This window comes from Onychomys torridus, chromosome 5, assembly GCF_903995425.1.
Source record: "Onychomys torridus chromosome 5, mOncTor1.1, whole genome shotgun sequence".
NCBI lineage: Eukaryota > Metazoa > Chordata > Mammalia > Rodentia > Cricetidae > Onychomys > Onychomys torridus.
The window spans coordinates 120,477,856-120,501,162 of NC_050447.1; the positions used below are offsets into that span (position 1 = coordinate 120,477,856).

Here is a 23,307-nt window from a genome sequence, read left to right on the forward strand (position 1 = left end):
ATTTTACTTATGATTGCATGTGTGTGTGTGTGTGTGTGTGTGTGTGTGTGTGTGTGTGTGTGTGTGTGTGTGATGTATGAGTGTGGGTGTGTTGGTGTCCCATCGAGTGTGTAGACGTCAGAGGACAATCTTGTGGAGTTCTGTCCATCCGTGTTTATGTGAGCTCTGGGGCCTGGACTCAGGTTGCCTGGCTTACGTAAACCACCAGCATCTTTACCCATGAGCCATTTCGGCAGCAGTTCCAATCCTCTGTTTCGGTGGGACAAAAGTTCCACATTTGATAGCTACTTCCTCTGCAGGCCAGCAAGTTGTGGGGTAACAGGAACCCAACCTAAACCTATACCCCCCATTCCAAGATGCTCAACAATGCAGCGGAGTGGAGACTGGTATAATTTAGCAATGAGAGCACCAGGAGCGGAGGTGCAGAGAGATCATCTGCACTTGAACGCGAATCAGAACGTTCAGATTTTCCAGCCCCACAACAGCTGAATTAAGGAAGTAGGAATCATGGAGCCGGAGTGGAGAGTGGAGAACGGATGCTGGGAGACACAATTCAGTGGTAGAGTGCTTGCCCAGCCTGGGGGAAGTATAGGCTCCAGTGTCAGTACTGACCGAGGAGGAAGACAGACAGCATTGGAGGAAGGGCGGGGACAGGATGATGCTGGAGCGCCACAAGGCAGACTGGAACAGATGTCACTTGAGCCTCAGGACCTAAGAGCAAAGGAGCGAGCTTTGTCCTGGCTAGTCTTACACGGGACCAGGTGGGACCACCCAGAAAGCTGTGTCTAGTTCACCTGGAGTTTTGAATGGTGCCAGCTAGGTTTTGTACATCTCCTCCTCTTTGCAGACCTAGAAGAAGTTTCCAAGAACGTGTACACCGAAACACACCCACTCTGTGCAGTTTCTGCTCTGTTTGGCTGTGAATTGCTATGGCCAGGACTCTGAATGGCTATGGGGCGGGGTTACTTCACACAACGGGCATCTGAATGTGGCTCTTCTCTAGTTCTGCAGCGGGTTGGTGGATGAGAAAGCAAGCATTGACTAGATTCCGTGGAGTCAGGAGACAGGAAGCAGGTTTCTAGGTCCAAGGTGTTGACCTAATTTTGGATTATGTTTTCAGCCTGGCTGACCTAATTCTGCATTGTTTTCATCGAATGACTTGATTGTTTTTAAAAATCCTTTTCTGGTAAGTGAATTCATTACCTCCACTGTTTTCATTTTTTCCATGTCCCAACTCCCAGCCCTTTACCACATTGTACACACACTTGAAGAGTCGCTCCTCCAGCCGCGTTTCGTTCTTTTAACCCAACAGGGTCGGACTGCTTACTGGTTAAATGGTGGTATCTCTGCTGGCCTTAGAAACGTCCTGGCCTCGTGTATCATTTATGGGGACTGGTGACTGTTTGTTGTCAAGGCTTTAAGGAGCTGTGCTACTGCTGTTGCAGCTCAGTTTTTAATGTGCTGTTGAAATCTATACTTTAATTGATTTCCTTGGGTAGTTAAGTGTGCGTCACCAGTCCAAAAGCAGAGGTTGCCTTGGCTGTTTAGCCCTCATTGTTACAAGGAATTGTGGGTATGATTTTGGCTGTGTGTGTGTGTGTGTGTGTGTGTGTGTGTGTGTGTGTGTGTGTGTAACTCATTAAATGTAAATAAACACATTATTATTATTATTATTATTATTATTATTATTATTATTGCTATGAAACAGGGATCCATTATGTATCTCTGGCTGTCCTGGAACTCACTCTGTAGATCAGGCTGGCCTCAAACTCACAGAGATTGGCCTGCCTCTGACTTCCTCCAGAGTGCTGGATTACAGGTGTGTACCATACCTGGCTCATTTAGAAACTATTCAAGGAATGGTTAGCCCTTGTTCCCAGTGACACTTCTTTTACAAAAGAAGATACAAGGAGTATTCTAGAAGGAATATAATTTTAAGAAATATACAAATGTGTCATTTTTACTTCCTTTTCCTTTTAGTGAAGAGAAAAAGACTTTAGTGGAGAAAACAGAAAATAATTTATGTTTTGGTCTCTGCCCTTAATGTGAGTCAATTTCTCTGAGCACATATTTCATCTTGGCAGTATCCCCCACTGATCCCTTTTAAACTCAGGTTTAAGAAACAAAGGTTCTTCTCCTTGTGTGTCCAAAACAATAATTTAGTCTGTATAGGACTTTCAAATGACTGCTTAGCCAGTTTCTTTTTTCCCCTCCAAGCACAACTTGATATAATTCTCTTAAAAAGCAAGAAAATTGTGCCAGGCACGTAGACTCATTAAAACTGCTGCATACTCCCCCCGTGATGAAGGAAAATGGACTTATTTACAGTTTGGCAAAACTAGAGAAGAATAAAGTCTAATTTCTTCCTTCCCATGCCTGTGGCCACCTTATAACTCACAGAAAGCCATGCAGAAAAAGATGGAATATATGTGTTAGGTAATTGTGAGGCAGGCTGATTGGTCCTTTCCCTGGGAGAAGTAGACCTGAACACCAGATAGTTTTAAGATGGTTTTTGTTTATTTATTAAGTGCTGGCAGAGGAAAACTGGCTCTGAGAGAGCCCTCTTTTGTAAATTTTATTTATTTATTAAGACAGGGTCTCATGTACTCTAGGCTAGCCTTGAACTTGCTGTGAAGCCAAGGATGACCTTGAACTCCTAATCCTCCGACCTCTATCTCCTAAATGCTGGGATTACAGGCCTGAGTTGCCACAGTCAGCTTTTCTTGCTGGTTTTATTTGTTGCCATTGTTTGTGTATGCACGTCTGTGCATCATGGCACAGGTGTGGAGATTAGAGGGTACTTGTGGGAGTCAGTTTTCCCCTGTGATCTAAGTCCTGGGGATTGGATGGAGTTCAGCAGGCTTGACATCAAGTGCCTTTATCTGCTGAGCCATCTCATGGGCATTGACTGTTGTTTTAAATACAGAATCTCCCTATGTATCCCTGACTGGCCTAGTGATCACTGGCCTTGGGTGTGTGGCTATCCTGATCCTATCGCCTCTGGGTGAGGGGTTACTTCACCCCTTTGCTGGGTGGAGAGTGTAAGCCTTTTGAGTATTTTCCTTGGAGGTCAGTTCAAGATCTGTAGCCTGTATTACTGTTAAACATACTGATTTTGCAAAGGGGTGGTAGCCTGATAGCGAGAGGCGGGGGGGGGGGGGGGGGAGTCAGTGGGAGTCAGTGCTCTGGGGTCAAAGCAGCAGTGACAGCCTTTTCAGACGGCAGTCAGTGGCTTAGAGGCTGTCACTGATGGTGGGGAGAAATCAGTGACCACGATAGGATGCTCCTTTTTGTGAGAAGTGGTGAGAAACCAAACAAGGAAGGCCAGGGCCGAGCTGCCCATCTCGGACCTCAGAGGCGCAGAAGGTCTTTGTTTTCAGGCGGTGCTTCTCCTCTCTCCCGTTTCCTTCCCATTTTTGTTTCATACAAATGTCTTCTGTTAATGTGCTAAGACTTGGATGCCCTCTGAGCTTTGGAAAGGCATTTTGTTTGGGTTCCGTCCATTGAGTGCATTTAACTCTGCTGCTGCATGTCCGTTGGAAGCTCCTGGAGCAGAAGGAAGCATGTGCACATATTAAATTATCTTCCATTCCCTTTGAGTCTCCCTGCTGTAGAATTTATCTTCCTTTGGCTCTACAGGAAACTGAGGGCCCGGGAAGCTGGGAATCCTCAGACCACACCACAGCTCTACCAGTTCTCGGGGAGATTCAAGTCCCGCAAACCAGACAACCTTCTGCTTCCCTGTATGTCTCCAACCATTGGAGGCAAAAGCTTCTTGGTGGGGGCGGTCTGGTTTAAGCAGCTGTGAGAAGGAGATTTAGCACAGCTGAGAGGGAATATAATTATTAATAGGTTTTTTTTTTTTTTTTTTTTTTTTTTTTTTTTTGTATTGCGATAATAGGTTTCTCTGATGCAGTAAGCCAGATCAAGCCAAATTGAAAAAGTAATAAAATCAGGTCTATTTAAGCAAAGCAACTCTGGATGAGTCCTCCAGCCCTAGAGATTGGGGCTGGAGAAGTCATGCATTCTAACCAAAGCAGGAAGGTTATATAGCCTGTAGGTGAGGGGTGATAACGTGTCCATCACAAGCTGGGTTTGTGGTGGGTCAAAAACTGAGCACTTTAGGTGGGGACTTGGGCTGCTGGCAACTTCAGGGGAGGAGCTGCTGCAGCCACCAAGAATGTGGAATTGGGCTTTTTGGTACCTTTTCTTTTTTGTAGATTCTCTGAGAGAGTAAGGTTTGGAGAGAGAGGAATGGGGCTTTCTGGATCAGGCAGGAGTGAGTTGGAGGTTCCAGCCAAACAATTATGTCAATACAAAGATTTTATTAAGTAGACAAATAAGAGTCCAGTAAGGTCGCACAGGGCTGTAATCCCAGTACTTGGAAGGTGGACACAGTAGAATCAGGAGCTCAAGACCAGCCCGAGCTACAGAGTATGTTTGAGGCTAGCCTCCATTTCAAAAGAAAAACATAAAATCAAATTTAAAAAATGAAGAAGTAAAATAAAGAACATAAATAATAGACCAAGAAGAGTCTGGTTTACACAGATGATTTATGAAAAAAAAACCTGGGTTAGTGATTAAGGCTAGAACTGTTGAGGGGTGGTGGTGGCACTCACCTTTAATCCCAGCACTAGGGAGGCTGAGGCAGGTGGATCTCTGTGAGTTTAAGGCCATTCTGGTCTACAGAGCAAGTTCCAGGGCTGCGAGAGGTGTTACACAGAGAAACCCTATGGGGGTGAGGGGCGGGGGGTGGGTGGGCAGGGAACAAACTAGCACTATTAGCATCATCAGCTAAGTCTACTTTAGATACTGGCTGAGCCATGGACTCTCCAGGCAACCTTGTTCTACCTAAGGGTTGGTTTTGTTTATTTATTTTAGTCTGTAAAGAGCATATATAAAGGATTAGTGTTATATGCTTACGATCCCAGCTCTCAAGGAGTGTGGCTGTGAGTTCAAGGCCATCCTGTACTACATAGTGAGTTCTAAGCTAGCCAGGGCTACAAAATGAGACTGGGTCTCAAAAAACAAAACAAAACAAAAATGGTGGGTTCAGCAGTTAAGAGCATGTACTGCTCTTGCAGAGGACCTGGAATTGGTTCCCAACACCCACATGGTAGCTCATAACCATCCATAACTGCAGCTCTAGGGTATCCAAGGCCCTCTTCTGACCTCCAGAGGCACCAGGCATTCAGGAGGTATACATACATACATGAAGGCAAAACACTCATACACAGAAAATAAAATTGAATAACTCTTTTAAAAACAGCAGCAACATAGAGACAATATGTAGCATTCAGGGACTATGATAATATTAACATAGCCATTGTGCTGCCTAGGGCAAATACATGCTCAGTAAATGGGTTGTATACTCACAAATATATTTATTCATAAATGTTTTGTATGTACAAAGAAACACATAGAGCACATGTCGGGGTTGTCTAGTTGAATTAAAAATGACATATATTGTTTTCCATGTCAAACATCATCATGGTTAAGGTAAGTTGGCATGATAGTTAATAGACTTGATGATACTAGAGGCCTGCCCCTTGCTATCTGCCTGCTGAATTTCTGTTCATCTTAAAACCTGTTCTTTCTTGTCTGATCTTCCAGGATCAATTGGGTTTTGTTCTTTTCTGTGTTTGATTTGTACTCTGGCCCCTGCTCTTTAATTCATGGTTCCTGCCATCTCCTTTTTGCGATTAAGAGCATCTGAGACAGGGTCCCTTATTCACAGTCCCTTCCCCTCTCCTGATCCTTCAGCCTGGGTAACCATTCACTGGACTGAAATGGGTTGAATCAAATACCTTTACAGAAAACAGGGTCACATGGAATATTCGGGACTCAGGAGGCTGTCTCCTCCTTTTATAGCTTTATGCTAGATCCAAGGCCCTGACATGGTTGTGCAGGAGATTTCACACCACATTGGATGTCACTCAAGGATCCTGTCATTGCACACAGACAATGTGGTGTCACCTGCCAGCAAATGTTGGGTTTCCCATAGGCTTCCATTGAAATTGCTGTCCTCTGGGATGTGAATGACTGTGTGGCTCACTGTCTGTGTGATGCTAGGGAAGAAGAAGTCAGGTGTTAGGTCAGGAGTCATGCTTGGGTGTCCTGAGTTCCCCTGTGGGAGACTGAGTTTAGTTCTTTGCCATTAACCTGCCAATAAGAAGATCTCTTCATTTTTAGTCTCTACTAATGAGTAGATTTGATCTTTGAATTCTATTTCTGTGTATGAGTGTTTTGCCTACATGTATGTCTGGGTACCATGTGTGTGCCTGGTCCCCTCAGAGGCCTGCAGAGGGGATGCCCTGGGGCTAGGGTTAGAGGTGGGTGTGAGCCAACTGCCTGACAGGGATGCTGGAAATGGAACCTTGATCCTCTGGACGAGCAGCAAGCAGTGTTAACTGTTGAGCCATCTCTCCAGCCATTAGTAGATTTTCTTTTGTGACTGTCAGTATCCTTTTGGAGAAAGGGGACTGCATTTTCCTGTCAATAGTGGTCATCAAATAACAGTGATACTATAATGGGAAGTAGAATCTATGTTCGCTTTTTTGGTGTTATTTATTTATTTATTTAGAAACAGCAGTTGCTGTAGTTCAGACTGACCTCAGGTTGGCTCTATGCCAAGGATGGCCTTAAAATCCTCCTGCCTGTTCCTCCTGCCTGCTGGGATTACCTATATGCATCACCAAGCCTTCTTCTAGGAACTTTTTTATATTCACATTTTGTATATAGTTGCTGCGCTTGTTTTTTCAATTGCATTTGAAGAGGAGGCTTCTTTGGAGGACTCTGAGTTCTTGAGAGGGGCATGATTTACACGCATGTGTTTCTCTCTGCTGTGGTTCTTTGCTTTTCTTTTAGCAAGTCTGTGTTTATCTTATTCTGGAATTTACTCCACACACTTTATTGGCCATGGCCCACCAAAGGTGGGATGGTGGGGTTGACTGCCCTGAGTAGACACAATAAGGGATTCATTGAGTATATAATTTTGCAGCAATAATAAACCTAGCTGAGGTCAATCTGCTTCTTTATCTCAGCATGCCTTCCTTACTCTAAACAAATGTCATCTGGGAAACACTCTTTCCTGAAGAAAGCGTATTGGCTTCAACTCTAAACAAGTGCTATGGTTACTGTTGAGTTTTAATGGTATACACTCAATCTATAAAATACATTGTGTTACTTATTCTTTAACTAGTGTTATTTCTCTGCAGAAATTAATTCATTATTGCTGTGGATATCGCTCTTTGTAAATAAAGTTCTGATTGGCCAGTGGCCAGGCAGGAAGTATAGGCAGGACAAGAGAGAAGAGAATTCTGGGAGGTGGAAGGCTGGGCGGCCAGCTGCTGCCATGACAAGCAACATGTAAAGACACTGGTAAGCCACAAGCCATGTGGCAAAGTATAGATTAATAGAAATGGGTTAATTTAAGATAGAAAAAGTAGACAACAAGAAGCCTGCCACGGCCATACAGTTTGTAAACAATGTAAGTTTCTGTGTGTTTACTTGGTTGGGTCTGAACGTCTATGGGCCTGTCGGGTGAGAGAGCTTTGTCCTGACTGGGCCAGGCAGGAAAACTCTAACAACAAATGGTGCCCAATGTGTTGGCAAGAGTTTCCACCTAAAAGATTCTAAAACGGAGCTAAAAACAGCTTCCTAGTTGTCTCTTTCAAGTTAGCGGCAGCCTGCTGGTTTGAGCTACTATGGTGGGTTCCTGGCTTGTGCGTCTGACCTGCAAGTGTGGAGGGAATGAGTAGTCTACAAGCGACACTTTACTCTGCTGCATGGTGGATTTATCCTTTGCTAATTAAAACAAAACAAAACAAAACAAAAAGTTTCTGGGCTATGCGCTGCTTTGATAGAACTTCTTCTGATAGTTGGTGGTACACATGACTCCAGACCCAGAGTTGGCGGTAAACTGTACCACCGCCATGTTGGGAAGCTGAGTTGGGCGGAGCCAGCAGCCACAGCGGCGTTTCAGTCTTACAAAGATGGATATTACATAGAGAATCTGGTTTGTGTTGTCTTTGGGATTTTTAACTACAGAAAAAGATTTGATCATAAAAGCTGTTGAGTTAAACAAATATGTAAATTTTAAAGGTACCTTGACTTCAAAATTTGGATATAAGGATATGTTGCTTTGGAAAAGAGTCTCTGCTTTTGTTTCCACAGAAAGCCAGAGGCTGTGGATTTGTTCCAGATTAAGATACATCAGGTTTGATCAGCCAAGACCACCTGAAAGGTCTCTGATGACACCATGGCCCAGATGATCCAACATCCAGAATGGTTTCAAGGCAACTGGCTCAGAGATTCACCCTCATGGACTACTCCATAATCCTAAAATTTTCTTTGTGTCCCCATAAGATACAGCACCCCCCTCCAGCAGGAAATAGTAAGAGAAACTACGCCCAAATTCCCAAAAAAATCAAGCTGGCTTTGGAGATGGAATTGGCTCACTCCTTCTCTAAACCCAGACATATTGCTAAAAGAAAAAGTTAAGAGATTTTTGTGTCCCAAATCAGAAGAGCCCTCTGGTGTGGGACATAAAAAAACCAATATTTTATTTAAAGCAGGTTGATTATAAATGTGATCTCTTTCTAAAAAAGAAAAGGGGATATGATATAGATATAATAGGATGAAAGGGTAGATTAAGGAACTTACTTCTAAAGAGCAACAACTTGTTTAAAATGTTTTACATTGGTATAGGTTTTAGTCTATTGATACAAACTTAAAGTTAATTTTGTTATACTATGTATATATTTCTACTCATGTTTAAGGTATTATGTTTGTATAGCTCATTTAAAATTGTAATGGATAATTAAAAATAGATTAATAATTAATCATCTGTGATAATCATACTCATAGCCATGTTAGTTAAGTCTTCTAGGTATACATAGAGATATTTCAGATAGATAGGTAATCTTCAAATACTTCAAAGACCTACAGAATATGGCATTTAAAATATTTTTAAAATTTAGACTTTCTGGACAATGAGACATGTCTGCTTCTGGCAGCACCAATTTACTTCAGAGAGGAGGATGGGCATTGAAGACACTTCATATCTTATCTTCACCTTGGCAAAAATAACCATTTGGGCAAGAAACTGTTCTAGCCTGGACTGCTTGATCAACTGGACATACAGGACCCATAGAATGGTGACCACTGAACTTTGCTTGACAAAATGTTCCTTCAGGTTCCTGCTTCACAGAGGAAACTACCAGACATTCTACAGGACACTGAAAAAACTGACCAAGAGACTCTAGCCCTGTGGGCTGAAGACAAATGCCCCAACTTTACAAAGGAACATTAGGTGACTGTCCAGGCTGCCAGCTGTCTCTGTCTACCCTGCAAGACTCCCAAAAGTTGCTTGCATCCTTCTCAGGTAATATTATATCCTTCTGAGGTCTTTGATGAGGTTGAAGACTAGATAGTTTCCTCAGTTGTGATAAAAGATAAGCTAGATATAAAACCTTAGACTCACAAATATAAGATAGATAGGATATCTTCTTTAATATTGTAACTGTAATTCTTGCTTGATGATTGTTTTGTTATATGTAATTGTACTATGTAAAAGTTAAAACCTTCCTTTAAAAAAAAAGAAAAGGGGAAGTGCTGTGGATATCGCTCTGTGTAAATAAAGTTCTGATTGGCCAGTGGCCAGGCAGGAAGTATAGGCAGGACAAGAGAGAAGAGAATTCTGGGTGGTAGAAGGCTGGGTGGAAAGAGACACTGCCAGCTGCTGCCATGACAAGCAACATGTAAAGACACTGGTAAGCCACAAGCCATGTGGCAAAGTATAGATTAATAGAAATGGGTTAATTTAAGATAGAAAAGTAGATAACAGGAAGCCTGCCATGGCCATACAGTTTGTAAACAATGTAAGTCTCTGTGTGTTTACTTGGTTGGGTCTGAGCGTCTATAGGCCTGGCGGGTGAGAGAGCTTTGTCCTGACTGGGCCAGGCAGGAAAACTCTAACTACACATTATACTCAATTAAGTTTTTCTTTCTTTCTTTCTTTCTTTCTTTCTTTCTTTCTTTTTCTTTCTTTTTCAAAAAATCAAGTTTATTTTATTTTGTGGTCTAGAAATTGAACCTACTGCTTCATGTACAATCGGCAAGCTCTACCACGGAGCTGTGAAATTGGAACCAGGGCCTCATGTATACTTGGCAAACTCTACCGCAGAGCTGTAGCCCCACTTTAAAGGTTATTCTGAAATGTACGACAAGCAACAGTTCTCGTTAATTATAGAGCTGGCCTCATCCTCCTTCCTCAGGGTCCCAGTGTTGAGTTAAAGGTTTGTGCCATGGTACTGCAGGGTTCCTACCTTCTCCCACTCTTCTGCTTCCTCCTGAAGGCCTCAACCTCCTGTCTACTGCCTTGATTGCTTCTAGGCTTTTTCAGGGACTTCCTACCATCCTATGGCCAGACACAGTGCCTGCTGCTTTTGCTCAGACCCTGTTTAAATGGAAACCAGAAAATTTCTACTTGCACAGTTGGTTCATGATCTGTCTCTGTTTCTATATTAGTATATGCAGCCTGACATACATAGATGCGCTCACTAAATATATTTATATAATAATATGGTATATAATAACTGTAAAATTCAATATACAATATGATATGTATTATATATTAGAGGGAGAATTTATCTATATCTGACTGCACATACTCACTTTTTTTTTTTCTTAAAGATAATGACCATTTATTAACTTACATATTTGACAGGATTAGGAAATCTGAGAGTGCCATGCACATATGATTCTGGCTCAGGTTCCTTAGGCTGGGCAGTGGAAGCACACTGGGACAGCAGTGCTGTGAGGTTCAGGGTCCAATCTTCTCAGGCTGGCCTAGGGCTGAGAAGGCTACCTTCCAGAACAGTTTTCAGTCCCCAGCTTCAGGCTGGCTGAGTAGCTCTCAGGCTGCACATAGCAGCAACAGCTAGCTTCCCCCAAAGTGTGTGACCTGGACATCTTCATTTAAGAAGTAAGTCCTTAGAAGGTCAGAGTTGAGTTCACTTCAGGGTAGCTGGAGTCTCTGACCCTGTGGTACCATACTTGTGTGTGTTTAAACTATAGATTTGAAGTAAACGATATAATCACACTGATCAACCAGGCTGAGGGCATGTTTATTACAATTCCATCACTCTGTTCCTTTGGAATACTGAATTTGTGTTTACAATGTGAAACAGTAAACTTTGAGGATGCTCTCTTGGCCAAGTGCACATTTTGCTTCACCCTTGATGTTTTACTGAACTTGGGTGAAATGTTTAAGATGAAAAATTTCCTTAGAAAATTCTTGTTTTAAGACAAGGAATAAAGACAGGCAATATTACCTGAGTATGAGTTAGCAATTACCTACACTGTAAACTTATCAATTTCACATGATTAAAATTCACTTAATTACAGTAATATTGGTATTAGGAATAAGATAATTCATATAAATTACTCATAGAGGGACATATATACATGTTTTCTTCTGTTTTAAAAATATGTTGTGCTTGCTTCGGCAGCACAGATATGAAAATTGGAACGACACAGAGAAGATTAGCATGGCCCCTGAGCAAAGATGACATGCAAATTCATGAAGTATTCCATAAAATATGTTAATTAATAGTCCATAACTTTCCCATTATAGTAGACTTTTTTTGCATAATCACTTATACTGAGCTCAGTAAGATGTAAATGCTCCGGTCTGGGCTTTTCTAGCCATTGCTGTTATTTGTCTCTTTTTGATTTCCAGCCACTTATTTTAATTTCTCCCTATAGAGAAGGTTAAAAATTGATTTTCCCCAGGTCAGATTTGCTGGATACTGTGCTTCAGAGGTGTCTTTCCTGTACAAACTTCCCCATCTTCCCAGCATCCCTTGCACTGCACCAGTTACACAGGAAGCTCAGTCTGGCTTTGTATAAACAAGTCCCTGGAAAAACTGTACAATAACTACAGTCTTTGGAAATCAGACTTAAAATATATATTCTTTTGAACTTGTACATGTATTCATTTTCTTTGTAAAACATTCTATTGCGGTTTATATTGACTTGTTTTGTGTGGGAGAATGGGGTGTGCATATGCTACATTGCTCGTGTGGATGTCAGGGAACAACTTGTGGCAGCCACTTTTCTCCTTTTGCTGTGTAGGTCCTGGGATTGAATCCAGGACCAAGAGGATCCATGAGGCTTGATCCCAGTCATTGTGACAGAGAGTAATTGTGCCCTTTAATTAATTACTGCAAGGAACAGAGACTATCCCTTTATGAATGCCTCCTTCTGCTTCGGTGGGTAAAAGGGATAGTAATGGAGTAGAAACCCAAAATGAATTCAGGGAAAAAGCCCCCTGATTCACTGTTAAAGACCAACCCAGAATGTGTCAGTGCTATGGGATGTTCTGTATGTCAAATGTGTTGCTCTGATTGGTTAAAATAAATAAAGTGCTGATTGGCCAGTAGCCAGGCAGAAAGGATGGGGGGGGGCAAGGAGGAGGAGAATTCTGGGAAGTGGAAGGCTGGATGGGGAGACACTGCCAGCCGCCGCCATGACAAGGAAGATGTAAGGCACTGGTAAGCCAACGAACCACGTGGCAAAGTATAGATTAATAAAAATGGGTTAATTTAAGATAGAAGAAGTAGATAACAAGAAGCCTGCCACAGCCATATAGTTTGTAAATAATATAAGTCTCTGTGTGTTTACTTGGTTGGGTCTAGCGACTGTGGGACTGGCGGGTAAGAGAGATTTGTCTTAACTGTGGGCCAGGCAGGAAAACTCTAACTACATGTCAGTGTCCCTTATACTAATCTTAAGGAAGAGTATCAACTTTTTGAAACCCTTTCAGACCCACAGGCTTGAATATGTACCCTGCATCCACCTGCAGATTTCCCCTCATGTATTTTCATTTAATAGAATTGCTTAGGGAGAGCTTCTTTGCTGTTCAACCTCCTGACACTTGTTGTGGGGTGGGTTGCCCTCTGGTCAGTACTGTTGTACTGTCATGGGCCAGCTAGGTACCCATCAACCACTCTTCACTCTGCTTTGTTGGGCATGTTAAACACTCTGCTTCTTTAGTCTCTTCCCACAGAGTTCACGCCTGATGGACAAGAGTTAATCAGATGCTTGGAGATCGAATGCATTGGTTGAGTGGGGTCGGTGCCTCATGCTCAGCAAAGGCATTTAAAGAGGGCAGATAATGGGGTGAGCTTCAGACTGGTCAGGGAAAGGTGAAAGATGCTTCTAGAAGGAGGAACTCTGACTTTGACATTAGGAAGATCTTAGCTCCCACTATCTGTGAGTCTGGCAAGTGACTGACCTTCTTCTTCTCCTTCTCCTTCTCCTTCTCCCTTCTCCCTTCTCCTTCTCCTTCTCCTTCTCCTTCTCCTTCTCCTTCTCCTCCTCCTCCTTCTCCTCCTCCTCCTCCTCCTTGTTCTTCTTTTTTAAGATTTCATCTATTTATTATGTATATAGTGTTCTGCCTGCATGTATGCCTGCACACCAGAAGAGGACACCAGATCCTATTACAGATGGTTGTGAGCCACCATGTGGTTACTGGGAATTGAACTCAGGACCTCTGGAAGAACAGCCAGTACTCTTAACTGCTGAGCCATCTCTCCAGCCCATGACTGACTTCTTTATGTCTCAGTTTTCTTCCCTCAAACATGGAGACAATTCTAGTTGCCAGGGTTGTTTAGGATTAAGTGAAGTGCTAGGTAGTAGAATGCCCAGCATGCTTTGCAGGCTGTGTTAATGGGCAGGGATGCTAGTTCCTCTGAGCATACATCCTCTGGGTCCTCGGGTTTCTGCCTGGTCAGTTGATTCAATGCACTGGCCTTGACTGGAGTTAACAGGAAGACTCTTGTCAGCTGGGAATAGCAGCATGTGCAAGTGTAAATCTAAAGGATGGTTTCGTGTGTACTTCACGTAGGTTGTTACTTTGTTCTGAAACCATCTTCCTTTGCTTTGTTGGCATGTTCTTGAGTATGTGGGATGCTCATCACAGTGCAAGCAGGAGGTTAACGGACATGTCTTTGCTTGGAGGCAGGGGCTTTTTCTGAAAGGGGTCAAAGTTTACTTCTTAAACACTGTATATCTGAAAATGATGAGCCTATGGATTTTCAACTTGGAGAGGAGTGAAAGCTATTGTTTTCCTGAACCCAAAAAGAGCTCAGTTGAAATATTAAGGAGCTTTGAGGCTTATGACAAAGATCTTGAGAAGGTGATCTGTGCTCTTTTTTTAACTTACTAATCCAATGTAATTTATTCCATTGGGCTGAGGAGGAAATGAATGTTTTTCCTTAACTTCCATGCTAAACAAAACTGACTCTGGTGTATTTTAAATGAATGACTATGGGAGCTGGGAAGAGGTTTAATTTGTCAGCTCCTTTCTCTATAAAATGAGGAAGATGGACAGGTATGCAGACCTCTTCTGCCCTTACAGGCTCTGATTATAATGGAAACCAGGAGTACTGAATGGCTGTTGAACACCTGTCAGGCTTCCATATCCTTCAAAGGAAGGTCGTCTGGGCTCTGGAAGATTGCATATTTTTAATGTTTGAAGAGAAAATTAATTTAAAAGTTTATAAGTGGAGGCTAAGAGGGTAGCAAGCAACAAGCACCCTTCCCATTATTAATCAGCAAGGCTTTATTTCTACATTGCAGTTTTACTTTGTGTTAGGGTATCCTTGTCATTGTTCTATTGCTATGAAGAGACACCATGACCAAGGCAAATCTTGTGAGAGAAAGCATTTAATTGTGGGCTTGCTTACCGTTTCAGAGGTTTAGTCCATTGTCATCATGACAGGGAGCATGGTGGCATGCATGGTGCTGGAGCTGTGACTGAGATTTAGACCTGGGTCCACAGGCTGAGAGAGGGACTCTGTGTTTGGCATGGGCTTTTGAAACCTCAAAGTCCACCCTTAGCAACACACTTCCTCCAACAAGGTCACACCCCTAATGCTTCTAATCCTTTCAAACAGTGCCTGGTAACTAAGCATTCATATATACAAGCCTGTGGGGGCCATTCTCCTCAAACCACCACAGAGGCCAGGGTTAGGGTTTGGCTCTTACATTGTTGTACTTTGATCAAATAGTGTGCACTGTGTTAAAACCTTTTCCTCCTTCTGTGGGTCTTAAATTGTACCCCCTTCCCCTGCCCCAGGCAGCCACATTGACAATGTACTGTTCTCTAAAGGTTTTGTTACAGATTTGCTCAATAAAACTTAAAGAGACAAAGCTTGGGTAACTCAGCATTGAGAGGTGTTTAAGCTCAGACCTTCCATCAAATTTTACTGTCTCTTCTCCACTTTAAATTTCACTTTACAAGGTATTTTAGTGGTAACTTCAAGAAACCACCTTACTCCTCTCGAGGGTTTGAATGAAGTCCACGGGGATGTCACACTCCAACACTTTCCAAGTACCTTCTTCATCCTTAAACTCATTTAATTCTCGGTGAAGCCCATCAAATGTGTGCATCATGTTTATAGAGTGGAGACTGAGGTGTAGGAAGTATAGGTAACTTACTGGGCATGTTAGCCTGAAAACCTGGGGCCTTAACTCAATCTCTGTGATGTTTTTACCTCAGTTCAAATGAACATGAACACTTGTTGGAACATGTTCCCTTTTGTAGTTAGAGGTTTCAGGGAACAATCTCCAAATTGGAGTTTGTGGCAATAGAAAGATATTTACTGTAACATGCTGGGGACACAGAATTTCTTTTTCTTAAACTACAAAGCATGTCATCCTCTTCTTTAGACAATGCTGATTTCTTGAGTGAAATAAATACCACTCATTTTAGAAGAAAGATACTGGATATGGTCAATTCCAAAGGCCACAGTAGTTTCATTTATCTGGCAATTAAATGAGAGTCCTCTCCTCTGGACACTGCAGGTGTAACAGTGACGGGCAGTGGTGAAGACTCAGCTCATGAAGCTGACCTCCTAAGGGCCTGAGCCAGGGGAGACAAAGATCAGCAACATATCCAGTGTGTCAGCCAGTGGGGATACATGATGCTGAGAAAAAGAAATTGTGGTTTTAAGGAGCATGGGGGAGAAGATGGTAGTTATGATGTTTATATTAAAACGCAGCAGGTGAAGGCTGGCCTGGGTAAGCTGAGACATGAAGACCCCTGGTAGGGATGAGCATGCGCCAAACCCCTGAGGTCAGGACCCCGCTGGCATTCAGTAATCCTTTATAAGAGCCGGAGACTGGCCAAAAAGACTGATGGAGCAGCAGAACCTTCAGCCTGTGGTACCTGGGTGCCTGAAAGGGCGTGTACGTGATTCCAAGAGTGTATAGTGCCGGCCAGTCCAAGCGGTCTCCCTACCCTAAGCCTGTATAAGGGGTGTTGTGCTCATTTTGTCAACGCTTGTAGGAATTTCACTTTCCACAGACCCTTTTCATGGTTTATTATTTTTTGGAGCAGGCCATTTTTGTAAAGCTTAAAGGATACATCAAGGATGTTGAAATTTAAAGTGTTGATTAAGTGCTCCAGACACTCAGTTCCTTTCTTGGGAGGCAACACCACCACCCTTTATTCTGTGCCTGAAGACAATCTAGATGTCCAGATGCACACTGAGCATAGAGGTGAGAGGAACAGAGTGTCTGTGTTTCTGTCCTGGGCTTGTATTCCTTGTATGACCTTAGCAGGTAGTTGTATATCTAAATGCCCCTACTCCGTCATCACCAGGAGAGAAAGTCATCACTGGACTGTTACAAGGATTAAATGATATTTTTTACATAAAAAGTATGAAACGTGAAGTATTTATCTAATTTTTAGTACATAATCTCACATAAATGTTAGTTATCATAAACATACTTATAGGAAGCTCTCATGGTAACCCCACTATACAGATAAGGAAATGAGTCCTAGAAATATTGAGAGGTAGCTGGACATGATACCTTAATCCTGCAGCCCCAGCACTGGTGAGGCCAAGGCAGGAAGATTGGCACAAATTCAGCCTGGACCACATAGTGAATTCCTAGCCAGCTTGGACTGTAGAGGGAGACACCGCCTTAAAAAAAACAAAATAAGAAGGAAGATGGAGACACCACCTTAAAAAAACAAAATCCACCTTAAAAAAACAAAATAAGAAGGAAGATGGGGCTGGAGAGATGGCTCTGTGATAAAATTGCTTCCCACACAACTAAGAGCACCAGAGTTCACACCCCCAGAACCCACATAAACGATAGGTGGGCATGGTGGCCCGCCTGACATCCTAGCCTTGGAAGGCAGAGACTAGCCATATTGCCGAGCTCTGGGTTTGACTGAGAGACCCTGTGGGTCTCAGTGATAAAGCAAAAGCGCAATGGGAAAGGTGATACCCTTGAACCTCAGGCCTTTATGTGCACACGCATGTATGCATGTACAAACATGTGTGCCTGTACACATGAAACATCGTACACACACACACACACACACACACACACACACACACACACACACACAACAAAGAAATAAACAAGGAAGAGAAAGGTCAGAAGTTTCCCAGGAATCAGTGATCAGCAGAAGACAGCATAGCCATGCCTGGGTCCCTCCATTACCACCCTCCTGAGTTTCACAGATGAGTGGTAATGAGGTGGCCCTCTCCTGTGCTGTTCTCTTAAAGTAAGCTATGTAAATGCCCATGAACATAAATGTGAAGAGGTATGCAAGTGTTGGAGAGGCTTGTCAAAGCCTTTTATTTCTAATGGCTTTAGTTAAGGGTATTTCACAAATACTTGTAAAGTTCATTTTTACCTCAGGCAACTCCTTTCTTTTCACAGATATCTCTGGAGTGTTATGTTCCGTGAAGACTATTCTCCCAGGAGTGAAAAGTACTAGACAAAGTAGACAAAGCCTCCATTTTTATGATGGTCACAGTTGCAAGAGATGTGGAAAAATTGATACTAAAGCATTAAAATATCACGTAGTATTTGCTTTCATAGAGGTTTCTCTAAATAGTAGAAAGGATAATTTCCTTAATTTTTTAAATGAAAATTTTTTTAAATAGAATTTCCCAATTTCATTGTTCATGAATGTACATCAGATAGTTCTTGGGAACAATAAGCTAGTTTTGCAATTGTGGCGTCTGAGAATGTACTAAGCGTTTGGTGCTGTTGCTTGTTTTGAAGGTTCAGTGGTTTGCAGGTAGGTCCAGCACTATTTGCTAGCTGAGATTCTGTTATTGGTAGCTCATACACAATTTACAGCCCATGAAGAAATAACAATGGCCTTGGGTCTTAAGAAGATTGTACTCAAGGTGGGAAATGTGAGCACAGCCCGCCTCGAGGCAATGACAAATTATAAACGCTGTCAGCTATTATTTCTTGGATGAAGGAAGAAACAAACCTGGAACCATTAATTCTGATTTGTCTGGTGCACATGATTTACCCAGCTACATGCCTTGAGGAAATAAAATACATAGTATTAGGCTTGGGAAATAATATACTTTTCAATCAGCCAACTTTAGTCAGCTCATGAGTTTTCTTTTTTAAATAATATTTTACACATTTTCAGATAGATCATGGTAGGAATGCAATGAAAAAGATTGAAATATAGAATGATGTCAATATTTGCTTAGTCATTGCCATCACTGAAAACCCAGGTGTGTTTCCATTTATGCACTGAACTTTCATTTAGGCATGACTATTGTGGGGGGCCTGCCTCCACTTTTTCCCCCATGGTACTCTTGAGCAGGGAGGAGTGAGGAATATGTAGATAAAAATATAGGGGAGAGAAACAGTTAGAAACATAGGACAGCCTCAGGAGGGCCTGGGTCAAAACTCTCCAGCCCCTTCTGTCTCTACTAAAGGGCTTTTAAAGGAATGCAAAGGGGTGGAGACCTTCCCCGAGCACAGCCAAGTGCAGACATCCCAGACACCTGGTGACCGTGCATGCACATAGTCAAGCCCTCCACTAATGCAACCCCGCTGTGTAAAGCAAGCTCAGTTCTCACTAGGGAGCTTTTGTGGGCTCCCACAGACTATAGTTGCCTGCTTCCTCACTCTGGTAACCTTGTTACTCACACTTCCCTAATTCACCTGCCTTTGTAAGGGGAAGCAGGTCTCAGAACTCTGGGCATTTCCATCCCCACTCAGTTAAGGGTTGGGGTTTTCCTGCTTAATTTTGCACACCTTCCAGTCGATGCCTGTGGGCCCAGAACTGTGCACAGCCCACAGGGAGAGCCCCAGAGGCTCGTTCGGGGATGAGAACTGCGTCACTCCGATGTTCTCACTGCTGCAGGAGGCTCCTGGCAGCCGCTGCCATTCTTCGCTCTGTCGCCTCGGTGTGTTTACGCCCCCAGCACGCGGATGGTTGAAGTCTTACATTCACTACCTTTCTCAGTGTGGAGACCAAACACCTGACATGTGACAGCTTAAGGGGGAGAATTCATTTTGGCTCCTGGTTTGAGGGTGTGGGAAAGACACGGTGACTGGAATGGCTCCAGGAGCATGGGACAGCTTGTTCAGCGGACCAAGAAATCACGATAGGGTAGGAAACAGGCCGTCCCAAGCCCACTGATCACTCCCAGTGACCCATTCTCATCCCTCCAGCAGTGTTCCTCCGCATTAAGGGAGTTTTCACAACCTCCCAAAACAATGCCACCAATTGGGAAGCAAGTTTTCATCCACATTCAAATCATAACAAACCCGAGCCCCAGAGTAAGGAATTAGGCATTAGGAAATGGGGCCTTCGGGAGGTGCTTTGGTCCCGGGGACAGAACCCTCAGGGATGAGATTAGTGGCCTTATCAAAGTAGTTAGAGGGTCCTCTCAGCCCTTTTGCTATGTGGGAGTACAGTGGTGAATGGTGGCCCGTTAGCTGGGAGGTAGGTGCTTACTAGATGCCAAACAGACCTTGATCATGGACTCTCAGTCTCCAGAACTGTGAGAAATAAACTCATGTTATAAGCTTCCCAGTTTATGACATTTAGCATCCCAAATGAGCTAAGACACACCCCTTTCTCAACCTCTGAACCTGTCTTTATACCTCTTCGTCTCAGTTCTTTTGGATCCTGTTTATCTAATGAGCGTTCTAGACTTCCTAAGGCCTCGCTGTGTGTTGATTGCCTAATGTATTACCACTTTTCTTGTTACGTGCTAAGAGCACCATTATGGTGGCTCACAGTTTAAGAGGACAGCCTATCAAGCAGGGACATCAAGGCAGGAGGGACATGAGGCTGCTGGTCACATCACATCTACAGTCAAGAAGCAGGAAGTGATGGGTGTTTGTACTCAGCTCACTTTCTCCTGCTTATCCACTCTGGGGTCCCAGCCCAGGGAATGGCTCCATCTACAGTAGGTACATCTTCCCACTTCAATGAACCAAATCAAGACAGTCCCTCAAAGCCATGCCCAGAAGCCAAGTGAGTCTTGATCTCATCATCAGGTTGGCAGTTGAGATTAACCGTCATCTCTGACAAATGCATTCAACCTTAGGAATGTTGGAAAGCAGGCAGACTTCTTTAAGGCAGATCTGTTGTGTAGCCTCTTTTAGACAGATAGGCTGTTGACAGCTTTAATCAGATGGAGATAGGGAGAAGGTAGCCGTTGGCTGCCACTTATCAGTGTTTGCCCCAAAGACACTGGGGCAGTGGCTCCAGGCTATTGGCTGAATGTTGAAAGTACTTCGGAGTTAAAGACTTGGGCTTGCAATCTCTTCTTCATCCTGAACCACTCACTACCTGGGAAGAAAAGCTCCGACAGGCACAGAACAAAGGGGTTGCTGTTCTCTTTCCATACAAGAGCTGGAGACGTGAGATTTTCTCCAAAGGCAACTCCATGTTTTGTCATTCCTGAAAGTGGATAGACCTCTTCTATTTGCCCTGACTTGTTAAGATTCGCACCGATAAGTAAGTATATCTGAACAAAAACACTTACAGCATCCTCAGACCTCAGGCAGCCCATTCTTTGTGAGTCAAAGATCTCCTTCACCTGGCATTGCAGAAATGAAGGTATTTTTGAGGAGACACTTATCTCCTTCAATCTGGCTACCAGACTGTTGAAACAATCGATCCCAAAGAAATGAGCATTTCCCCCAGGAATTTCAGACTGGGAGAAGGGAAAGGTGCAACCAGAGGGGGAAACTTGTCTCCCAGGGAGAGATGTCATACCGTTCTAATAATTTCTCAGACCATTATACAGGATGAGACTGAAGCCCAGAAAATAATGGGTTAGTGATGGGCAGGACCACACCTAGACCAGGACTGTTTAGATGTGCACATCCTTGACCCTCTATTTAAACTTCAATCTTACACTAGGACCCTGAACAATAGACTTGGGGGTCCGGCTGCATCCCTTTGTCCCTGTTCCCCATGTGGCCACATTTCCATTATTAACTAGGTTCTTTTAATTGACTATGGGGTTGGGTAACTGAACACATCCTGTGACTCTCAGGTTCAATAACACCCAGGGCTTCCCTCCCTTCAAGACTCCTTCCCTAGCCACTGCCCAGTCTCCTCACCTGTCTAACATGTACCCACAGCCAGCTTTCTCTAGTTTCTAGCCTGCTGATTCCACTTGGAAGACTATGTTGATTTGTTCCTTGCCTACACACACACACACACACACACACACACACACACACACACACACTTTAAACAGTGCTATCCAGCAATGCGGTTCTTTCTGCCACTGTGTAAAGTGGTGCTGTGTGTCCACAACAATAAAGGTATGTCTGACTCTGATGAAATGAAATAGTAAAGGTTGGAGCCCAGCACTTGATAGAGATATAACAAACACTAGCTTTGTTAATCTTTTCTGTGGTTGCTTTTCAGACAGGAAGTGACATGTGGCAGGCCCTTTAACTCCTGCTCCCTTGCAGGGTTATGGCGTTAGGGTAAGATAATGGACCTCTAGCCTTCCCTGTTGGGGGTTAAGTTCATCCTTCAGGTGACTTTAGTTTAAGAGGCACTTTGTCCTCCCCATTGTGCCTCAGTTTCCTTGTCTACAGAGTTAGCATTTCACATGATTCCTGTTTAGCATACTGTGGACCTTAAATTTGTTATTCTACTAATTGCTTATGAAATGCTTGCCTGGCATAGAGCTGAGTGGCTAACTGCAGTATTTAAATATGAGGAGACTGTTTTGTTACATTAGCTGTAAGCGTGGGGCTACAGGGGTTTAACCATAAAGCATTGGGTTTTATTGATACTCAGTGTTAGGTAGCACATTCCCTTTAAGCTTGGATTCTCCAAAACAGGGGTGGAGACTCTTGGGTCGGGGTTGGGATCAAAGCAACGCCGGTCTTTCCAAGGGTCAGTTTCTGAGTCAGCAAGGCAAGATGTATACATCTCTCAAACATCAGATAAGAGTCATTTGGCATTTGCTAGACATTGAGTCTAGAGCCTTGCCCAGGACCTAAATCTAAATATCCTGGGAGGAATGTTAGAATCTTGATGCCTAACAACCCAGAAAATTAATACCAACTGGAGGCACCAAGCATCAGAACATACATGAAGATCCTGCAAACATGTTTGCTTGAATCTCACCACTGACGTGCTCATCCGACGGGTACCGGGGTGGGGGGTTGCAGGGGACGATGACTGGGAGCCTCCATAAGGACCCTTCTGCCCCCACTTCCTCTTCCTCTCAGATATTTCTAATGTGAGCTAGGATTGAAAAACCACTAAAGTAGACCGTTGGACTTCCAGGACTTCTCAGAATCAGTTGGGGTGTGTGCTTAATATGCATACACATATACAACTGGCTAAGTTAGGCTCTGCTTACAGGAGTAGTCAAGGGCTGAGGCACGACAAGTGAGGCCCCAAAATTCACTTCTAAAATAGAGTTCCCCTGTCAGGCTTCTGCATGCTGGACTTTGTGAGCTATCATTTGTCCCTCTCCTGAACTTGGCTGAACAAATGACACCAGATCCCGAGTTCTCCCCATTCTGATCCCATCTGTCAGAAATGAATTCATACCTGAGTTGTAGGGGAAGCTCCAGCCAGCTTTCCTCTGATGGTTATGGTTTCCAGGTAAGCGTCTTGTTTTTAATATGCTTTGAATCATTTGTTGTGAGTTTTTTGTATGGGCCATGGATGTGACAGGTCAGATGATGAAATCAGGTAAACTTGCTGGGACACTACAACAGGTCAAGCCAATTGAATTTCAGTATGGGGTGGCTGTATTCTCAGAGCTCTTAAACCCAGCACTGAAGACACTGAGGGCTGCTAGTCTGTTTGCTTCTACTATGCAGACAGAAGTAGCTATAGCCTGATTCATTGAATAGTCATGTGGTCAACCTTTCCTATGACCAAATTCAGACACAATTTATTAACAAGCTTTGCTCTTCACATTTCCTATGTGGCTGGTCTAGATTGAAGCTACTTAATGTATGGTTCTC

At 43.3% G+C, this 23,307-nt stretch overlaps 1 protein-coding gene and 1 non-coding gene across 2 annotated transcripts in view; both read left to right on the top strand.

The window, feature by feature from the left end:
- Rnf144b (ring finger protein 144B) overlaps nt 1–23,307 on the top strand; it is a 149,716-nt gene that overhangs the window by 33,980 nt on the left and 92,429 nt on the right. The window lies entirely within an intron of this gene.
- Nucleotides 11,498–11,604, top strand: LOC118584988. Its single transcript, XR_004945142.1, has one exon. It is a non-coding gene; the product is annotated as a U6 spliceosomal RNA (small nuclear RNA).